General features: G+C 37.4%; 1 protein-coding gene across 1 annotated transcript in view; it reads left to right on the top strand.

Moving 5' to 3' along the window:
• Nucleotides 1-22,629, top strand: part of LOC118279966 (homeobox protein invected) — a 67,524-nt gene that overhangs the window by 20,002 nt on the left and 24,893 nt on the right. The window lies entirely within an intron of this gene.

Genomic DNA, 22,629 nt, shown 5'->3' with positions numbered 1-22,629 from the left:
GCCGCCGCCCATGGGAATTTAAGGGTTGTTGTTCGGGAATCAGGGATTCGGAATATTGGGAAGGAATTGGGCCTCCAGTAACCTCACTCACACAACGCAAGCGTTGTTTCACGTCGGTTTTCTGTAAAGCCGTGGTATCACTCCGGTCGAGCCGGCCCATTCGCGCTGAAGCATGGCTCTCCCACACTTGTCACCCTTGACACCCTATGTCGTCACAGGAGAAAATCCTAATGTGGGGCAACGTTACAAAAAAAAAACTTTGAACCAACCCCTCACAATCAAGATTAGCCAAATCTTTAAACACAGTAACACGCCATACATCCCTGTAACCGCAATATTCAATGTAGTGGGAGCTATAATTTGATAAGTACCCCCCAGGGTGTTGAGCTCAGATAAGGGGACACACCCCTATCTACAGCCCTAGAAGGGGTTGTTTTATTGGTATTGTAAACACATCTTTGAGGATTACCTCGTTGGTCGAGTGGTTGGAAGTTGCAAACTGCTGTTCAAGGGGTCTCGAGTTGGATTCCCGGATCGGAGTCAGAGTGTCGCGTATTTAATTTTTTTTCACGTAGTTTGGCTTTGCAGGCGAGTAAGGGTAGCTCGCCGCCCGAGCCGAACCAGATTCGTGTGTACGGCGCGTCGTGTTTCGCGCACCACAAAGAACCAGAAACCTACAGATGGGGTCCAGTAGGGCTGATGCCTGATCCTGAACTACGGACTACCTATCGGGTTTACCGGGGTTCCGGCTCAAAAAGCAGAAGTAGGAACGGGGTGGTTTTTAGTCAGTAAAAGTCTGACACTCCCTCTCACCTCACCCATGGCAGGAGAAGTAATTAAATGATTTTCGCCCCTCATAAAAAAGCCGTTACCACACAGTAAAATTAAAAACAGCAATTTATAATATCACAGTATTATAAACACTCCATTTAAAAATATACTGTAACTACAAAACTCTTCGTTGAAATAGTGCGCGTGCTTTCCAACAAAATTACTTTCCTAACAAATTGTTTCAAGTTCCGTAGATCAAAACAAACATACGGATAGCTTACAGTCTAATAGAATTAGGGATCATTAAGCATTGTGCAATGTAACTGATAAATAATGTATACGAAACTCGAGGGGAAGGAAATAAAAATTTGATTTTTAGGGATGGGAATGTGTCGATAGTTTTTGGTTAAACGTTATCGATAGAATTTTCTTTTAACGGTTTTGTTTTTTTGTTTGGTTGATGTTTGTTTTTTTTTTGTAGGTGTTAGATTGTGTTTTTGGTTAAATGATTGTAGGTAAGATTTTTGGATTGGGTAAAGTGGTATTAGGTTTTTGTATGACAACGTTTTCTGTAATATCTGGGACTATAAAGCCCCTATACCCCAGTATCTATGCCTCGTTTTGGTTTTTTTTTTATGGGACAAGCCTGCCACAAGCACCCAAAACCTCTGCAACTCCTGTGCACCAGGATCTACAGTAGATAAAACCATGAAAACACTGGAACACTGAAGTCCGGCGCGTCCCAGGGACATGAATAACTGTCTTGGATCTCGCAACGAAATAAATCAGAAGAAATTATTAGATGAGAGAAAAAAAACTATAGTTTCAACTTTTGGTTTTAGTTAGCTCAACAAACAAAGTATATTTTTACGTATTTTTTTTTAAATACTATGTTGGTTATGTTAACAGTTATATTAGTTATCGGCAGGAGTAAAAATAGGTCCATACTTAGCGTGTCCAACTTTTATTACATTTTGTCGCTAAAACTCTGTAACAAAACTACGATTCTAGGAACTAGCTAACATTTAAAATATACACCTTTAGCGACCTTTTCAAAGAATACAATAATTATTTCTACGACTACTATTATAATAGTTATAATAATACTAGTAAAGTATTATTATATATTATCCAACCGCTATAAACACTTCATTTGTACATAATAAATTATTTAACAATTGTAATTATTAATCCTTGTGTCAGGCATGCCAATCGTCACGTAGGTACTACAATTATTAATAATGCACTCTTTATTAAAATAATAATACGCCATTATTAATGTGTTAACAAGTACTGTAACTGATTATTTATTGTTTAAAATGATAACATAATGTGAAGCTTGTTATTTGTTGAAATGGCAGATACGAGTTTTAGAGCTCTTTTGAAAAGCTTTTTGTTAAATTCCAGTCTTAACTTCCTAGGAATTGCGGACTACCGGGGCTCCAGCTCGAAAAGCAGGAGTAAAAACGGGCTTTTTTGTCAGCAAGAGTCTGACTTTCTCTCTTGCCTTGCCCTGGCGAACTCACTCAAGTCATTGGATGATTTTCCCCCCTTAAAAAAATTTAGCTTTTCCACCAGATATGTGCTATGTAGCTATGCTGTGAGGATGTAATAGCTAAGCTGTGAAAGTATGTGACTGTTTCTACTGACTAAGCTATTTAGCTACATAGCTATCTTACTCGCACGGCTGTGCGAGTAAGATGTGCTATAAAGATGCGCCGCCGCAAAGTAACATCTAGGGATACTAAAGGTACTCTGCTCTGCACTTAGCTACACCGCTCGCGACCATCTATAGCTCACATCCTTCTATATAAAACATATCTTAGTTAAAGCCGTTTCTAGCTACCAGTGCTAAGTTATGTGTACCAATGAATAAGCTTTGGTGGAAAACCACGCGAATTCAATAGTTTCAGGCTTGATGGCACATTATCTCATACCTACATTGGATATAATTTAATCATGGTGCTAACGAGACCACATCAACCCTAAAACGATAACAATGTAACTCCGGTCATAGACCACATAATGAACAGAGGATATCACATCGACACCTACAATCGATTAGCGTGAACAATCGATTAATTGATTCGATTCTATCCGATTGTTGGTAATCGATTAGCGTGGCTAATGGGACAAAAAGTGCTTGTTGGAATGCGCACGAGTTGATCTGTTGACAATATGTTCGATTGTAGGTTTCCTTATTGTCGATTGTAGAATGACGCGGAATGAGGTTTTGGGTTTGATTGGATCACGTAGTTGGGAGTGTGACTGCTGGTCAAAGGGTATTGGGTTCAATCGTGAGTCGGTTAAAGTAAACTCAAACATTGGATTTTCGGTTTTTTTATGATATAAGCCGGTAAATGAGCTGACGGATCATCTGATGGTAAGCTGTCGCCGCTGCCCATGGACACCCGAAACACTAGGATGAAGGTTAGGAATTTAAGGGCTTTTCTGGAATCGGGGATTGGGAAAATTGCAAATTGAGCCTCTGGTTACTTCACTCACACAATTCTCAATTTTAGACGCAAACGCATTTTCCGGTCGAGGATTAACTCTCTCCCACATTTAAACTCGGTCCTAAAATTCTCAATCTAACAATGTTGAAATTTCTATTCTCTCGGTCTATCTTACGCGTTAACGCCATTTGGCTCACATATATTATATTAAATTCATAATTAAGCTAGATTTTTTTTCTAAAACACTGAATAAACAATTTTAAACTAGCGTTGCTATCTAGAAACTCATTAAAATAGCAAATTGAAAGACATATTTGCACAAGATAATTAGATATACAGCGTGTAACAAAATACCCATATACATCAAGAAGCACTGAAGAATACAGGTTGAATAGAATCTCTACACAAGGCTTCAGCTCAAAATATTCAAAAAAATTGTTACCAAATACTTGATGTCGCATGGTTCTTGATTTTATAAACCATACAAACGTCTCACACACTACAGGGATCACTCGCTAATTACGAAACATTTCTTCAGTAAATCTGATCGCCTATACCTAATTTAGATACACATGAAAAAAAAATTTGGAAAAATTCATAACTTCGTTCCATGAAAACATGAATTTAAATCATCCTTTCCGTATCGTTCTTATGTTATCTAAATCAAAGCGAGAGGGAGTGTCAGACTCTTACTGACTAAAAACCACCCCGTTCCTACTCCTGCTTTTCGAGTCGGAGCCCCGGTAAACCCGCTGGGTAGTCCGCAGCTCCGGATTAATCTAGAAACCGTGCACTTGATATTGTATACCCCCTTTTTGTTACACCGTGTATAAAAATCATCAGTGTGACGGTTATCACGTTGAAACGAGATGCAGGTGTTAATTACAATGTAATCTTTATATTAATCTCTATAAAGTAACTAATTAGTGCTAATGTACTTAATTATGATCCTTACGGTATCTTACTCGTGTCTATATCGTGTTCGCTTGGACTAACTCGTGTTTTTTGGTCTAGATTAAGTTAAGAATATCTTCATTTATTATCATCTTATGCCTTTTTCAAGAGTGCGGATGGCGGATGATAGCTCGCCGCCCGACCTGGGGCCTTAGTCTGCTATTACAAGTGTGTCAGAATGGTCTAGTCATTGAGCAGTGCAAGAGCGAAGGAGCTATACAACCTAGATAGCCCCGTCCCAGAACCCCAAAACCAGCCCAACCCTTCGACCACCGACCAGGCGCGTCTCAAAGAGCCATCAGACCATCACAGATGTGGACTACCTAGCGGGTTTACCGGCTCGAAAAGCAGGAGTAGAAACGGGGTGGTTTTTAGTCAGTAAGAGTCTGATACTCCCTCTCGCCTTGCCCTGGCGAGAAATCTGGTATCAGATTTCACAATGCACAAAAAATATGAAAATCGGAATACCTAGTATTATAACTTAATACTATTCCTAACCGAACTATTTACGCTTAAATGCCATACTTCGGACATCTAAACACCAGCAATCATAACTTACTTTAGTGTTCAAGTCCTATAGCACCAACTCCCTACACCTATCTCAAACAATCAAGTACTAATAACAAAAAAAAAAAACCGAACCAACATCACCATGCAATAAACAGTGTTCTTATAATTAATCGTTTGAAGTGCCCGGCGCGTGCGCATCTAATAGTGGTAGATAGGCATCGCGTGTCGTGTGTACACTGACACTCACACATCAAACTAAGCAACCAGTATAAACTGACCGTGGATTGTGTGAAAGGTTCATATAAAGCGGGATCATGGTAAATTGGTTATGTATAACTTGAGTTGCAGTAGTGTGTACTTTAATATGAGCGTCATGTCTGTCTTCATTTCATTGTTTTCAGCTTATATTGTGTATAATAATCTTGGCTTATAGCTTGAAGGCGTTTTTAACCGACTTCAAAAAATGAGGGTCTCAATTTGACCTGTATGTATGTATGTTTGTGCGCGATTATCTCGCGTTTGGATGAACCGACTTTGATTCGGTTTTCAGCATAGTTTTCAGACTTAGGGTAAGGTTTAAGGGATATTAACTGACTGAAAAAAATGTTAAAGAAATGGTTTAAAAAATATGTTATATTCACGCCAGTTATCTTATGAGTGCTATGTAATAATATTTCATGCTGCCCAGTCATGATGAGAGGCTTTTGTCCAGCAGTGGACGAGAACTGGCTGATGATGATGATGAAGTCATGATGGGTGGAAGCCAAACGCATCCACAGCAACATAGCATAGCATATCGCTGGTGAAAAACCACCCGTTTATTTTATTTTTTTCAAGGGGAAAATCATCCAATGACTTCTCTCGCCAGGGCAAGGCGAGAGGTCCAGTGACAGACTCTTAATGAATAAAAGCCACCCCGTCCCTACTCCTGCTTGTGGAGCCGGAGCCCCGGTAAACCCCGCTAGGTAGTCCGTAGCTCCGGATTAAACATCAGACCTACTGGGCCCCATCTGTGGTGGAAAAGCTCCCTATCTGACTAAAAACACATTCCTACTCCTGCTCTTCAAGCCGAGCTGGAGCCCCGGTAACCATCCAGATTAACAGGTAGCAGTGCTCCCTGATATACCTGACCCTTTTAAACTGCGATTTGGAACTGTTAGTTAGTAAAACAACTGTACAAAAATAAGAATTATTTACCTTAAAATCTAAAATATCAAGTAAAAATTCAACAACTAATTACTTCGAATCGACTTTTATGGTTCGTGCTAATTTAATTAGTAGCATTTAACTTAAAGCAAGACACCGACTCATTAGAACTAACCAACTTTTTAAAATAACCTTAAAAAAACTCGAAAATACCATAAAAATACTAAAGGAATTCGATATTTCAACCAGAATTCATGCTTCACAAATTCATTCTGAAATTAGAACTCTCGTTAATTCGTTATGAAAATCCAACATGGCGGTTTGACATTTGAAACTCTATGCTCTATGGCAACGCACTAGAGGTGTGCTTAGTCGATTATAACCGAGTTAATTGATTGGAAATGCTTGTAATTATTCGTTGTAATTATGTAGACGGTTAATTAATGACATCGTGAGGGCCAATTAGACGATAACTTAAGATGTAGTCGATTTTTTATCGTATGTAGTCTAAGGTTTTTGCTTAGATTCGTTGTGTGTTAGTTTAAAGTACGTTTTGTATGGTAACTTTGGTTAAGTAGGTGTTTAATGAACTTATTATGTAATTATGTTTCGAAAAGAAAAACGGTGTGTTTAAAAAAATTGTATACTTATATACTAATCTATTTTTTTAGTTTTCCTAGCTTATATCACGCGAAGTAATGTACATAATAACTGACTATGATATCCAAAATGTAACTTAAATCAATAATAAGATTTTATTATAAATTTTGTGAGACATACTAAATTAATTATTATGTTATCGGCTTACTCACGTAACTGTTTGACGAGGAACTCGACTAGTTTTAAGCCATGATAAAGGCTCACATTACTAGTCGAGTTCCTCGTCAGCCGATAACATAATAAGATTCTTTGCAAAAATAATAATCCAACAAATTAATATAACAACACTACACCCAAGATAAACAATTCAATTTCACGATAAACTGAGTTGCAGAAAAAAAAACAAGATTTATCGATATCTTCCCCTCCCTAGCCGCCCCTAAACATATGTTTTCACGCTCAAACTAGAGATTGCTCTTAACTTATTGAACATAGTGTAGTCACTTATCGCTATCCCCTTATAGTTCAGTCAATTGAATTAATCTAATAGAGGGGATGAAGTTATACGTGTTTTTCTTGATATTGTAGATTTAAATTGATTTTTTCTAGTCAATGAAAAATGTAGCGAGGTTGACTGTCCAGGTATACGTACTTAGGTATCGTCATGAGCTAATGTTCACATGTAAACAGCAGCTCATGTAGTGTAGATGTCCAGTCAACAAGGATGTAGCGAGGTTGACTGTCCAGGCGACACACGTGCTTAGGTATCGTCATGAGCTAATGTTCACATGTAAACAGCAGCTCATGTAGTGTAGATGTCCAGTCAACAAGGATGTAGCGAGGTTGACTGTCCAGGCGACACACGTGCTTAGGTATCGTCATGAGCTAATGTTCACATGTAAACAGCAGCTCATGTAGTGTAGATGTCCAGTCAACAAGGATGTAGCGAGGTTGACTGTCCAGGCGACACACGTACTTAGGTATCGTCATGAGCTAATGTTCACATGTAAACAGCAGCTCATTTAGTGTAGATGTCCAGTCAACAAGGATGTAGCGAGGTTGACTGTCCAGGCGATACGTACTTATGTAGGTATCATCACGAGCTTGTAGTGTACATTATATAGTATATGGATTGATAACAAACAAATTTTAAGTGTGGGAGAGCCATGCTTCAGCTCGAATAGGCCGGCTCCAATGGAGTGATACCGTGGCCTCACAGAAAGCCGACGTGAAACAACGCTTGCGTTGTGTTTCGTTTTGTGAGTGAGGTTACCGGTGGCGCAATTACCTCCTTTACAAATGTTCTAAATCCCCGATTCCCCAACAACCCTTACACTCTTAACCCCCAAAAGTCCGGCAACGCACTTTTAATGCCTCTGGGATTTCAAGTGTCCATAGGTGACGGCAATAGTTTACCATCAGACGAATCGCCAGCTCGTTTACCGGCTTATAACATAAAAAAATACTTTCTTATAACATTATCCAGAATTTATCGATACCTAATTATCTATCGACATTGAGTACTCCCCAACCCTGTTTCTAAACATTTTATTCCGAGCGATTAGTTCGAAATGTCTTCGCATTTTTTTATCCAATACGGCTTTAGCAATAAGAGCCGTGAAAATAGTTTTACAAATCGTTTTTCCAGTGAACAGCTTTGGAGGAAAATGTTCTCGTTTAATGGTTTTTTAATGTTCAAGAGTTTTCGTTTAGGATAGCTGTTTGTTACGTATTTTGGGGGGTAGGTAAATTAGTAGGAGTTGCGTTAGAGGTTGGCATCTTTGAATCTTTCGAGCTTTTCTTCTGGTTTCAAATTAAATTGATGTCAATTAAACACTGGTTGTATGCAGTATAGAGGTTGATTATTTACTTATTACTATACTTTTATTAATACTTGCCTTCACCCGTAAATCAAACATGACTCATCTAGCTCGAATTCCAGTATCCCAATTTACTACCATCCAATCAACTAAGCAATTCAACAGTTGCTAAAAATGTTTTTTGCCTCATTTTTTTTTGTCAGGTTTTTTGCCTCATTTATTTAATACCTGAAAAATACTACTCTGAAAACCGCATCAAAAGTAGTTCAGTCAAACGCGAGATAATCGCACAGAAACATACATACATACAAGTTAAACGGAAAACCTTATTTCATTAAAGTCGAAAGTTCGAAGTTTAAAAAAAATCTCGATAATCGACTAAACACAACTAATTAAATAGGAGTGAAATATATTCACTCCAAAAAACAAATTATAATATAACAATTTCAGCACTACTTTTTTCTAAATTAACAAACAAACGAACGAACGAAAGAACAAACTGAATAACTATCTACTTACATACATACATGTATAATTACACCAACTTATACATAATGAAAATAATTACAATCTTGCGTCTAATTAGGTTGGGTTTGATTCTAGCTTGTTACAATATAATGAGTAGTCCGTCCGTCCGAAGGTGTGAAGTGGGCTTGAACTCACACCTGTATTCTTTAATTACATATTATAGTTAGTTTTTTATTAACTGCCTCGTTGACCGAGTGGTTACTAGTGCGACTATCAGGCAAGGGGTCTCGGGTTCAATTTCCAAATCGGGCAAAGTTCTGCTGGGATTTTTTCGATTTTTCGAAAATTTCCTAGTAGTAGCACGGAGTTTGAAAATGTGCTATGGATGCTTAGCTATTACATCTTCGTAGCATTTAGGTAATGAAAAAATATTAGACATGCATTTGTTTTAATTCTTTCACTACAATACATGGATAAAACGAATCTATATCATATAACTTCACGCCTGTCTCCCATGATGTAGGCAGAGACAATTGAACGCCAATTGCTACGAATCTTACACACCTCTTTCGCTTCATCAATAGTCATCTATCTTTTCATGCATGCTCGTCGGTTGTAGGTACTTTTAAACAATAAAAAATACGTGTCTAATATTTTAAAACAATCCACATAGTCATCTACTTACTAACGGCCAATTCCAATAACCTATCTATCTGTAGATTTGCTTACTAGAGATACAATTTTGACACATTTTGTATTGAGCTAATGTCAAATTACTATCTCTGGTAAGCAAATCTACAGATAGATAGGTTATTGGAATTGGCCGTAAAAGAAACATGCTTTACAACACTACAGCAACGCGACTACTTGGAAAATCCCTCTCACAAGCCCCAACCAATTTGGACGCGTAACGCTACCCCCTTCAAACGTGGCCCGTGAAATTTCAATTGCCACCAAAGTTTGCCAATTAAAAGTCAGTCAGACGTCAGCAGACCGGCTTAATTAAGCAATGGAAGTAATTAGAATTGTTACTGTTTTAACTAATTTTATTACTTCACTCTTGTTGCCGGTAGGCGGGTAGGAGTCAGGTTTTGGGTTATTGTCGTTTTATTTTAAGTTGTTTTAAGTTTGGATTATTTTGTGATTCATTTCAACGTTTATAAACGTGCAGACGGATCACCTGATGTTAAGCAATCGCCGCCGCCCATGGAGACCCGAATCACCAGAGGCGTTACAAGTGTGTTATCGGCCTTTTGGGGGTTAGGAATCGGGGATTGGGAAGATTGCGAAAGGGGATAATTAGGCCTCCGATAACCTCACTCATACAATGAAAAACTTTGCCCACTTTGTCCAATCTGAAAATTTAACCCAAGATTTCTTGCGTCTGCAGTCGCGCTTGTTTTTTACCCCACTGCGCCAGAAGGAGGGTTATTAAGCTATGTTTTTTTTTTGAGTGGGGAAAATCATCTAATGACTTCTCCCGCCTTGAGCGAGAGGAGAAGGAGTATCAGACTCTTTCTGACTAAAAATCACCCCGTTCCTACTCCTGCTTTTCAAGCCGGAGCCCCGGTAAACTAGCGAGGTAGCTTATGTCTATATTTAAAGAAACTCTCTTTGTGCCTATCTACCAATCATAATATGAAAAAAGACGTGAATATAATTATATACATAATATATACTATCTTAACTCCTACATAAATAACTCAATTCCAAACAATAAAATATATTTTCTAGTATGTAAAGATCACGCATGCGTTTTATATAACGTCTTAATTTAAATTGATTTGTAGCGTTGTCGTCAGTCACGATGTAAATAAATTAAATTAAAGTTTGTTTTAGTTCATACAATGTGTCTTATTGTGGATAAATTATATATTCAGAATTGTCGTGTCTTGTCTTATATGTTGGATCTATAAAGGATTTGTTAGATATCTGTTGATGCATTTAATTCTGGTATATCATCCAGTGACTTCTCCCGCTTGGGCGAGCCGAGAAGGAGTGTCATACTCTTACTGACTAAAAAACAACCCGTTCTTACTCCTGCTTTTCGAGCCGGAGACCCGGTAAACCCGCTAGGTAGTCCGCAGCTCCGATGGTACTTATCCTGGAAATTAATAATCCTATCCATCGATGGAAGTTTTTGACAATAACTCCATTCAACTAATTTTAGTATGCTTTTCCACCAGACATGTGCTATGTAGTTATGCTACAAAGATGTAATAGCTAATCTGTGAAACTATGTGACCGTTTCCATTGGCACTAAGCTATATAGCTGTAGGAGGAAGATGTGCAGCTCGAGTATGCAATGTATCCATAATAGAGAAGCCATCCATAGCACGTCGAGAGTGTTATGTAATATGTATATGTGCTATGCACGTCGAGAGTGGTGATTAAAGAATACTATAGATTAATGCTATGGACATGGCAGGTTTTAAATATTTTTTTACATAACACAAATAGAACTATATGAGAACAAGGAAAGTTGAATTCTATTTTATATAAGTCGGTTCAAACATCCACACTCCATTTCAAAACTACACACACAATAACAACACTTAGCACCTTTAAATCAAGTGTTAATATCCTTTAAAGACCATAAAACCCAATACAATATACTACATAGGTCATAGTTGCCTATGTACTGTATATAAAGTCACATTAAGCTCTATTACTGAGGTTCCCGCGAGTATACCTTTACTTAGGTGTTAAACTCGTGGTTAACTATGTAATACGTTTCATTGAATAATTGTTATTCAATTGTTTATTCATTCAAGTGTGCAAGAGTCATGATTAGGCACGAGGAGTGGTATCATGGCCGAGCAGAAAACAGACGTGAAACAACGCTTGCGTTGTGTGATTACGGTTACCGGAGACGTGAAACAACCTCACTCACACGACGAAACACGAAGCATTCATACCGAAGTATGGCTCTCTCACACTGAACGATACAATTGCTCTTTGATAAACTTGAACCTTAAACTGTAATTTTCATTCTAAGCGTAGACATGATGGCAAGCCCTTCTTATGTCGAGAAGGTACATAATACAGCAGAGGATTCTCACTGACAGTTAAATTAATGTGTAACATTTAGTTCTCTTGAATTTGATCAAAAGATCGATCCAGTGATTTTAAAGTATTTGGAGCTGCGGACTATCTAACGGGTTTATCGAGGCTCCGGCTCAAAGAGCAGGAGTAAGACGGGGCGGTTTTTAGTCAGTAAGAGTTTGATACTCCCTCTCGCCTTATGCAAGGCGAAAAAAGTCATGAGACGGATTATCCCCTTTAAAAAAGGAATGCTTTTTTTGGGGGGGTAAAATCATTCAATTACTTCTCCCGCTCTGGGCGAGGCGAGAAGGAGTGTCAGACTTTTACTGACTAAAAACCACCCTTTCCGTAACGTAACGTTCCTAATCCTACTTTTTGAGTCGAAGCCCTTGTAAACCCGCTAGGTAGTCCGCAGCTCCGGGTTAGCGCACAATGTAAGAAACAGCCAGTCTTACATTAGACTTTCAAAGCCTGTTTCTCAAGAGATAGGAATCTTTATCACCACTGTCGGTACTATTAAGCATATTTACTTGTTTTACAACGTAATTTAGTTATTTACTGGTTATTTGAGTGAGTAATTATTCAAATATATCGGAAGAAAAAACCATTGGAAACCAGTTTAAATTCGATTTATGGAAGATGTACCTAACTATAAAAATATAGGTAAGACAGAAAAAAATCAACATTATTTTGTGGTCGTAAGTGCGACTGCTGGGCAAGGGGTCTCGGGTTCGATTTTTTCGAAAATGTCTCAGTAGTAGCACAGAGTCTGGAATTGTGCCCAATATATGGCACTAGGCTCACCCCTATTATATGGGACTTAAAACACAATTGGTGAAAAGTAGGTGTACATTGTATAGAGGCATTACGTGCCGTAATGTGCACCTCTGCCTATCCCCGAATAGGTACTTGGTATAGCGGCATTACGTGCCGTAATGTGCACCTCTCTCTGCCTACCCCTTCGGGGATAAAAGGCATGACGTTACGTTACGTTAAAAACAATTAACATCACACTTTCACCCCTAACAAACAACCAAACAAACAATCATAAAACAACGTCAAACTTGACAGCTGTCATCACAAACAACTGTCAATTTGTGTCACAGATAAATAAGTCATTTGTCTCGACTCTAGACGATGTTTAGACATAGACAATGGGTTACAAATCTTGCTTTAATACATGGCGTACCTCGTTTTAACTTCGCACATTGTAACTCGATTCTGTTTTAAACAAATGTGTAATTAAAGGTAAATTGTTTTGCCTTCTCACCTTGGTGTAAACGAGCGGCTGTATTTACACCGTAGTGTATTCGTGTAATAGGATAGTTTGTGATATTGATTGTGAGATTGTATCGCTCAGGATGTGGCGGTGTTAGGTTATCTTTATATGCTTTTGTGTTTTGAAAATGTGTTTGTTTTATTTGTGAACAGAAAGAGAGGTGAAAATAGGTTTTTTTAGCATCAAACTTTTCTTTAGAAATCCAGAAGTATACACAGTGCTTAGTACGAGTTTGTTTTACGTCTAACGAGATCGAAACAAGATTGTGTTCGGTGCTGTGATTGCTTGGTTCATTCGAGCCGACCATCAGAGCGCCGAACACGCTCTTCAGTTTAAAATTCCTTGATTCGAAAGTAGGGACATTAATGCTATAACTAATTTTACTAAGTACTTAAATATTTACTTTTCTCAATTAGCCTAAGTCTAAACAAGTTATTTATTTTCTAAATTAACTTATAATCACGATTTACATACGTAAATTAATTGAGAAAATCACTACTAGTTTAGAGTCACAGAGGAACTCTTCATCATGAAGTAGGCAGCGCGACGTCACCGCGTCTACGCATATTGCTCAAGATGAAGAGTCCCTCTGTGACTCGAAACTTGTAGAGGTTTTCTCCATTAATGTAGGTGAGTAAATCGTGGTTTTTATTTTTTATATTTTCTTTTCTTTTAATTTGAATATATGTATTTAGTCAATGAGCCAAAACACATCAAAAACAATAACTTGATACGCTACAGTGTAACAGCGGAACAACTTAAGACGTTTGACTAATTGCTCAAGTAATTATCCCGGGTTATTGGCAGCGGGCAACGATGCAAGATGGCCGCGCTGTCAAATTTGACGTTTACAAGTTTCGCGCCATTTGCGCGTTTGTAAGTGTTAGGTTAGTTTCTAAGATTATCGTGTATTGTTCGTTGAGGTGGTGTTATTTCATTGTTTCGTTGTTTTCGTAGTGTATTCAATAATACTTGGTTTATTTGTCAAAGGTTATTGGCTTACTATTGATTTGTTTACTCCATATGATACTAATAGATATTAGATACTAGCTGAACCGACAATCGTTGTTTTGCCTTATAAACTATTTCTAGAAAATATTCAAATTCATTTATTTCTGCGAATATTAGATAATTGCGAAAGTTTTATTCATTTGGATGTTTGTCCGTCAATCACATTGAAACCATTGCACTGATTTGTATAATTCTATTTGTGTAGTATAGTCAATTTATCGAGGCAAGTAATAGGGCCTATAATCTATTATATAAAAATAAGTCGGGGTTTCCTTCCTGTCACAATAAGTCAAGAACGCACGAACCGATTTCCATGGTTTTGCATTCGTTGGAACTTGGAAAGGTCTTGGGCTCCGTGAGCTTTATAGCAGAGAAATTTTTGGAAAAAATTCAAGAGAAAAGCAAGAAATCAGGGAAAACGGTTTGTTAGTAGGCTAAAAAACATGACACTACGATTAAAAAAAGGCGAGTAAAACCGCGGGGAAGTAGCTATATAGTAATTCATCATAATTATAATTAAATCAATTAAGAATTAATGAAAGTCTGAGTTCGCGCCTCGAACGTGTCATAACCAACATGCTGACAACTAAAACCAGTAATTATTGTAGTTTTTTTTTCTATGCCACTAATTAGACACATAGACAGAAAGAAAATTATATTGTGTGTTAAAAATTGGTGGGTTTTTCAGGTTAGGTAGCGTGTAACAGGATCTTTTTTAGTTCAAATTAATAATTATTGGTTTTGTTTTAATTTTGGGGTGAAAATCAGATGTATTGTTAAAGTTATATTTGTTAAGTAGGTAGGTACTTATTAATCTAATTTTATTTTAGATCTAAACTAATAAATGAAATTGAAGTCTGTATGTAATACTGAAATAACCTTTTACTACATGTAGGTATATGAATACAAGTACGATACACACACAAAAACAATATTTGTTACAATTTTTTCCGTATGTTTGTTCCGGCTAATCGCTAGAATGGCTGAACTGATTTTGACTATTTTTTATTCCTAGGTAGCTAATGTACTGTAAAGGAGTAACTTAATATATATGAATATATCATATTATGCATCTATATGCATAATATAAAAATAAAATTATAAAATAAAAAGCAGTTATTTCAATTTTACAAACAAACAATTCAATTTTATTTATTAGTGTATGTATAAGTGTAGATATCTCGCAATGAGCAAGCGTGGTGATTAATGCTAAAGTCTTCTCCGCTTGAGAAGAGGTTGTTGATGTGTATATAGATAAGTTATTGAAATTGGCCAAAGACATCGGTGTGTTCCCCTCACCAGAGTATTTGCAACCCCTCGGCACTTTGATAAACAAAATGTTTAATTCAAATACTTTTACCCTACAGTCCCAACTGCATACTGCATCAGTTGTTGCAAGTGTTGATAAGCGTTGCAGTTCATTAGTCAAGCTTTTTATTGTAGTGAAGTTAGTGCGGGGTCGATTCTCGAGTCGGATATATTAAAGTGGTTTCATTTTCGAAATTGTCAACTCTGATATAAACTGAGACTGCTATTGTACTCTTTTTTATTTTGTATTCTTCGGACCGCCTCAATAACTTTTTTCTCACCTTTTAAATTTTCTCTGGACTTCCAAAAATAATTAAAAAGTTAGCCAAATCGGTCCAACCGTTTTCGAGTTTCAGTGAGACTCACGAATAGAAATTAATTTCTATATACTAGAAGATAAGTAAAATTGCTGAACACTAACGAGCTACCTAGCTTAAACACAAAAATAATACTTTTCTCGATTTTAAAACCAAACTTGTGACACTTATTTGATCATCTTTTCAGTTAATTCACAGTGAGTCATTTGTCAGTAGAGGTCGCTGTCTTCGTTTCTGATCTTCACGGATTATAAAGGAATCCGGGTATATAAAAATCTATGCTGAGTCCTCTTGTTGGGCAAAATCCAAGTCATATCATTTATTCCAATTATACAATAAATGTTCTTTTGAAACGTCAACAAATAAAGAAATAAATAATAATAATCTGTCAGTCAGTGAACCTATGTGTTCGTTCCAAAGTATACCGACGAGCAAGAAACTCAATTCGTTACTCTTTTAAAAAATACATGTTTGTAATTTCTCTGATACGTTTTTCCAATCAATAATTGTACAAATTAAAAGTACCCTTAACCGACGAGCATGCATGAAAAGACTGATGACTGTTGATGAAGCGAAAGAGGTATGTAAGAGTATCCAATTGGCGTTCCATTATCTCTGCCTACCCCCATGGAAAAGGTGTGGAGTTATGTACGTATGTAATTGTACATATATGTGAGAACAATGCAGAGCGCAACATAAATGGTAGAACTTACTAATTAACAAATTGTGACAACTTGCCCAAAGAGCCTCTTAAAGCACTGCTCTATCTAATCTAAACTAATTAATACGTAATGAACAACTTTTAATTACAAGCAAAATAACTAAAATAATCATTAAACTAATGCGTACAAAATCGTCGCTAATAACTCAAAATGTTCCAGCGTTAGAGAGAGAGGTTGTATGACGTAATCTCGCGTCTCGCTCGCGCGCTCAGTTGGTTTTATTTTAGGTGCCACGGTATCGGACGCTTGCGGCCACCCAGATGCAACCATAGGGCTGCTACTATACCTAGTATTATTGCGAATTTTATTTAATTTTTGTTGGTATAACAATTTAACACAAATAACATCACATAATATTTAACATCCATCTTTCAATTGTTATTAGCCCCATGTAAAAGTCGTGTGGTGATGGGTGATAGCAGAGTAGAGTTTATTTCTCACCACCTCTGTTCTTCATGTGGGTTTTATAACATTTGAATGAAAGAGACTAAACAATTGATAGACACCCAGCAGTAGCGTTCTGTATTATTTCTGATACATTTGCCTGTCATGGTATGAAGATTATTAATTATCACTTCTTTTGCAGAGGAGTTTTCTGACTGGTCGGCTCGAATAAACCAATCAATCAGAGCGCCGAACGCGCTCACGTTTCGATTACTATATAGTACTTGAAACATAAAGCAAACTCGAACTAAGTGGACTGTAGTCAACTGTCACGGGTTATTTTTGAATTGACTATATTTTTTTCCGAGAAAAATAACGCAAGGAAAGGCCGGCAACGCACCTGTGAATCCTTTGGTGTTGCGGGTGTCCATGGGCGGCGCTAATCGCTTATCATCAGGCGATCCGTCTGCTCGTTTGCCAAATATTCTATAAAAAAAATAAAGCACAATACATTAGCTACCATGTGATTGCTCAGCAGACTCACTTTCTTCTACATAACAATGAGTCATAAAAAAGTAAATAGAACCATATTCAAAAATAATACATTATTAATTGCGTGCCAACCCTACAACAAAATATAATTATAATCGGTAAACTCTCGCGCAGAATTAATTTGTCAAAACATACGTCGGTTGCATTATTAATAAAACTGCTAGCTTAGGGTCATTTGTGGGTCTGGGGCCATGGGATGTGAATGTAAGATCCTAGGGTCAGATATTGATTGGATTTCTAGATAATTATAGTATTACACTTTCATATTTGGTGTAATTGTATGAATGTTACGCTTCGCTTCAAGCTTCCTTGTGCGAACTGCTAGGGAGTGGAACTCCTTGCCGGAGTCTGTGTTTCCTGATGGGTATAACCTGGGTGTTTTCAAAGCCCGAGTTAATAGGTTGCTCATGGGCAGACGTGCTCCATCGTAGGCCGCATCATCATTTACCATCAGGCGAGATAGCGGCCAAACGTCGACCCATTAAATATATAGCTACCTCATAGTGGCCCAGTGGTTTTAAGACGCCCGCTTCTTAACCTACCAACGGCAAGTACCAATGTGACGTTTTCCGAGTTATATGTACTTTCTAAGATTATTTAGACACCACACCACTGACAAACGGTAAAGGAAAAACATAGTGAGGAAACCTGGGCTTATAATTTTTAGGTACAAGTTTGAAATCGCCAACCCGCATTGAGTAAGCGTGGTGATTAATGCTCAAACCTTCTCTGTGTGAGAAGAGGACTTTGGTCAGCAGTAGCCCATTTATAGGCTGTTGATGTGTGATGTGATTCTGTTTGGAGTCACAGGCATCTGTCGCACCGTTCGTTATTACATATGCTTATAATTTGTGCAAGCCAGGTACTTACATTGTGCCACTCAAATCTATACTTATATTGTCTACACCTTAGTGTGAGTAGAGCCACCCCGTTCCTTCTCCTGCTTTTCGAGCCGGAGCCCCGGTAAACCCGCTAGGTAGTCCGCAGCTCCGGTACCACTTATAGGCTACTCTGTGGTTTCTGCTACCGCCAATATGCGAAAAAGGTATGAGTAAGTAGTAGGTTATTTTAAGGGTCGGCAAGGCGAATGTATATAACAGTTAGAAAAATTTAATCTTCGACTATTGTTATTAGAGATTAGGTATTTGTGTTCAAGTCATTAAGTAAATACGTTTTAATCCCAGTAACAGGAAAATCATCTAATGACTTTTCCAGTCTTGGGTTAGGTGAGAGGGAGTGTCAGACTCTTACTGCCTAAAAACCACCCCGTTCACCCGTTACTTACATACATGAAACAGAGACATTACAAATGGTCACTAAATAAATATCTATGGTTTGCAACTAACAAATCACAACAAAATCAAATACAACTAGAATTTATTATGTAAATATTAAACGCACAATTAGTTTTAACCAAACACAACACAAAACAAGTAAAAGTGTTATAATGTAAAATTAAATAATATGCCAAGTAATGTTGTCGTGTATGTCGCGAATACATGCGTGGGCGCACCAGACGACTGATTTTATTGTTTTTATATACAGCACGTTCTTATTTCGATAGGAGGTTTTGATTCAAGATTTTGTTTTATGATTTTTTTCTTTAATGATTTTGATAAGAATGGTAAATAGTAACTCATCATGTAACGTAGATGACTAACTAAACAACTGATGCTTAGCAAAATTGACTAAATTCATATAGCAGAAAGTATGGGTCGTAGAAAGATAAAAATTATAGGGCCATGTAGCTTCTTTGGTTAGTTTTTAGGTAGTATAATAAAATTGACTAGATTTACGTAGCAGAAACAATGGGGCGTAGTAAGATAAAAGACCTAGCGCATGTAGTATCTTTGGTTAGTTTGTAGGTTTAGGAAATCTGTTTTTTAGATTTGGATTAGTTGATGGAAACCGCTAACACCAAAAGGGTCACAAGTGCGTTGCTTATCTTTACCTTAAGTTAACTCTAGCTTAGATCAAGTAAACAACAATCACATACATGTCAACACCCTCTACATAACATGATTTGACGTCTATATTCTCAACGTGTGAGGTCTATAGAGCCATTCCACACCCACGTAGGAACAAGACGATATGTACCCGAAGCTGCACTTCAAGCTATACACGACCAGTGTAAACTGACCGTCGAATGTATGGAAAGTTCATATAAAGCGAGTTCATGATACACTGGTCATGTATAGCTCTATAAACCAGTATAAACTGACCGTCGAATGTACGACAAGTTCTTATAAAGAGAGACCATGGTACACTGGTCTTGTATAGCTCTATAAACCAGTATAAACTGACCGTCGAATGTGAGGAAATATCATATAAAGAGAGATCATGGTACACTGGTCTTGTATAGCTCAATAAACCAGTATAAACTGACCGTCGAATGTATGAGAAGTTCTTATAAAGCGAGTTCATGATACACTGGTTATGTATAGCTCTAAAAAACCAGTATAAACTGACCGTCGAATGTATGAGAAGTTCTTATAAAGCGAGATCATCATAAACTGGTTTCGTATAGTTTGATGTGCAGTGAAGTCTTGGACAAATTTGTCCCATACATACACCTTTGGTATCGGAATTTTATGCCAACACACTTTCTTAGGATTAAGCTGTCATATACAGTTTTATGTTTAAAACTATTTTAGTTGTGATGCTGTGGTTGTTTGCCTTTTACGATTGTATTGATGTTTAAGTAGATTTTTTTGATGTTTTTAAGGTGTATTCTTAAGGTTAAGGTGTTTTTTTAAGGGCGGAAAATCATCCAATGACTTTCTCAAGTCCCCGACTCTTATTGACTAACAACCACCCCGTTCCTACTCCTGTTTTTCCAGCCGGAGCCCCGGTAAACCAGCTAGGTAGTCCGCAGCTCCGGAAAGTTGAGGGTTAAGGTGTTAACATAGCATGCATCTTTCCATATAAAAAACATAGCTTAGCTGAGTCCGTTTCCAACAGTGCTAAGCTATTTGTGCCAATGAATATGATTGGTGGAAGCCAAACGCATCCACAGCTACGTAGCATAACACATCCCTGGTGGAAAAGTGTGCTATGGATAGCTTTCCTATTATCGATACATAACCACCTTCTCTAGCACATTTCTATCTAGCACATTTCTGGTGGAAAAGCAGCCTAATCCAGGAATGCAACTCAGACACTGACAATCAGCTGTCACTAACAACTACTGAACTCACACAGCCCTTAATCTAATTAATGATCACAAAACCTGCTCTTAAACTGTAGATAAGATCCGAAATGAAATATACAAGCAATTAATAAATAAAAACCAGTAAAATACAGGCCGATCCGAGTGTTTTAACTAGTTACAGTGTGAGATAGCGTGGTACTGGAAATTAATAGATATTTAAAATGCATGAGATATGCGACTATTTGTTAAAAGTTTAAAGTTTTGTGTGTGTGTATGTTTGCTTTTTGGTGGGTTCTGTAGGTAGAATATACATACTTATCTTCTATACTTATATTAAGCTGAAGAGTTTGTTTGTTTGAACGCGCTAATCTCCGAAACTACTGGTCCGATGTGAAAAATTATTTTTATGTTGAATAGAGCATTTGTCGAGGAAGGCTATAGGCTATAAAACACCACGCTATGAGCAATAGGAGCCAAGCAGAGCGGGTGAAACCGCGCGGAAGTGGCTAGTTTACTAGTAAGGTTAAATGTGGACAGACGACCTGATTAAGGTCGCAAGGAGCCGCCGAATCCGGAGCTGCGGACTACCTAGCGAGTTTACCGGGCTCCAGCTCGAAAAGCAGGAGTAGAAATGGGGTGGTTTTTAGTCAGTAAGAGTCAGACACTTAAAAAAGGAAGCCGCTGGATGTAGGTCGCTTCCAAATGGCCTATCTGGAAGTCATTGGGGAAGCCTATCAGCAGTGGACATCTTATGGCTGATATGATGATGATGATGATGATGATGATGAGATAGCTTAACTTCTTTTTGTATACACGTTTAGTTTGCACGACCATCAATGGTGGGATATATTTTAATATTTTTAATCTAATTTTTATTTTGTAAATTATTACACTATCAATCGCTGAAAATATATTTTTTAATAACTATCGTGAGACATACTACATTAACTAAAAAATCACGGTTTACTCAGATATATTAATGAAAAAAAGCTCTACTAGTGTCGAGTCACAAATACGATACAAGAAACTATCACAGAAAACTTGTGTTACCTATAACTAAATTATTTTATTTAACTACTCTTATTTTGACACTCATATCGATACACAACGATCACATAACAAACAAGAATCAGAACATTCTAAAAATGCTTTTCTAGAAGTGTTATAACTAAAATATTTTCTTTATCTATTCTTATTTTGACAATCATATCCATGATCACATAACCATCAAAACTTCACTGACCCCTAAAAAGAATGTCCACAGCCATTTATCCGGGTGACTGGTAACAGATAGCCAGGTTATCCGTCAACCGTCACTTTTTAAACTTATCATTGGGCGACCGTGTAATTTTGATCGGAAAAAAATAACCCTAATTTGTCAATGGTACTAAGTAGGCTGACAAATTTTTTGCCTTCGCCATCCGAAGCGAAAGTAATTAAAATTGTTGATTACCAGTCTATGGTTAGGTTGAGATTCTTTTACGTGTTTTTTTCTTTAAAGCACAGGAATGTTTTTGTTTAGTTGTTTTTACTTTGATTTGTTAAAAATTGGGAGGTAATTAAGGTTGAAGATTTTTTGTGTGATTTATTTTTTCTTTGCATCGGTGTTGAGATGTTTGTTAGCAGTTTTTGTTGGTTAGTGTCGTGAATCCGAGTTGTTAGTGGAAGTAAAGATTGTGCCAACTTTAACAAGAATTACAATTCTGCAATTTGTTAAAATATCTGCATTAAAAGTGCGGGAGCTAGTGGCCGTGCTTCAGCACGAATGGAACGTCTCAATCGGATTGACATTTCATTCACAGAAAACCGATGTGAAACAACTCTTGGGTCGTATGAGTGAGGTTACTGGGGGCCCAATTACCTCCCTTCCCAATCTTAACAATCCCCAATGCCCCAACAACACTTAAATTCCTAACCACCAAAAGTCCTGCAACGCACTTGTGTTTTGTATGTGCGGCGGCGATTGCTTACTATCAGATGATCCATCTGCTCGTTTACCGGCTTATACCCTAAAAACACAGGATATACACACATAGGCACAACTCCGCTTGTCTATCTCGGCTTAATAGCAGCAGAAAGTTTCATCATATTACATAATAAAAGCAATCATATTAAATAACTAACATCACACAAAA

The sequence above is a fragment of the Spodoptera frugiperda genome, chromosome 22 (assembly GCF_023101765.2).
Source record: "Spodoptera frugiperda isolate SF20-4 chromosome 22, AGI-APGP_CSIRO_Sfru_2.0, whole genome shotgun sequence".
NCBI lineage: Eukaryota > Metazoa > Arthropoda > Insecta > Lepidoptera > Noctuidae > Spodoptera > Spodoptera frugiperda.
The sequence above is the reverse complement of the archived record's forward strand: the minus strand, read 5'-3'. Positions and strand labels throughout refer to the sequence as shown.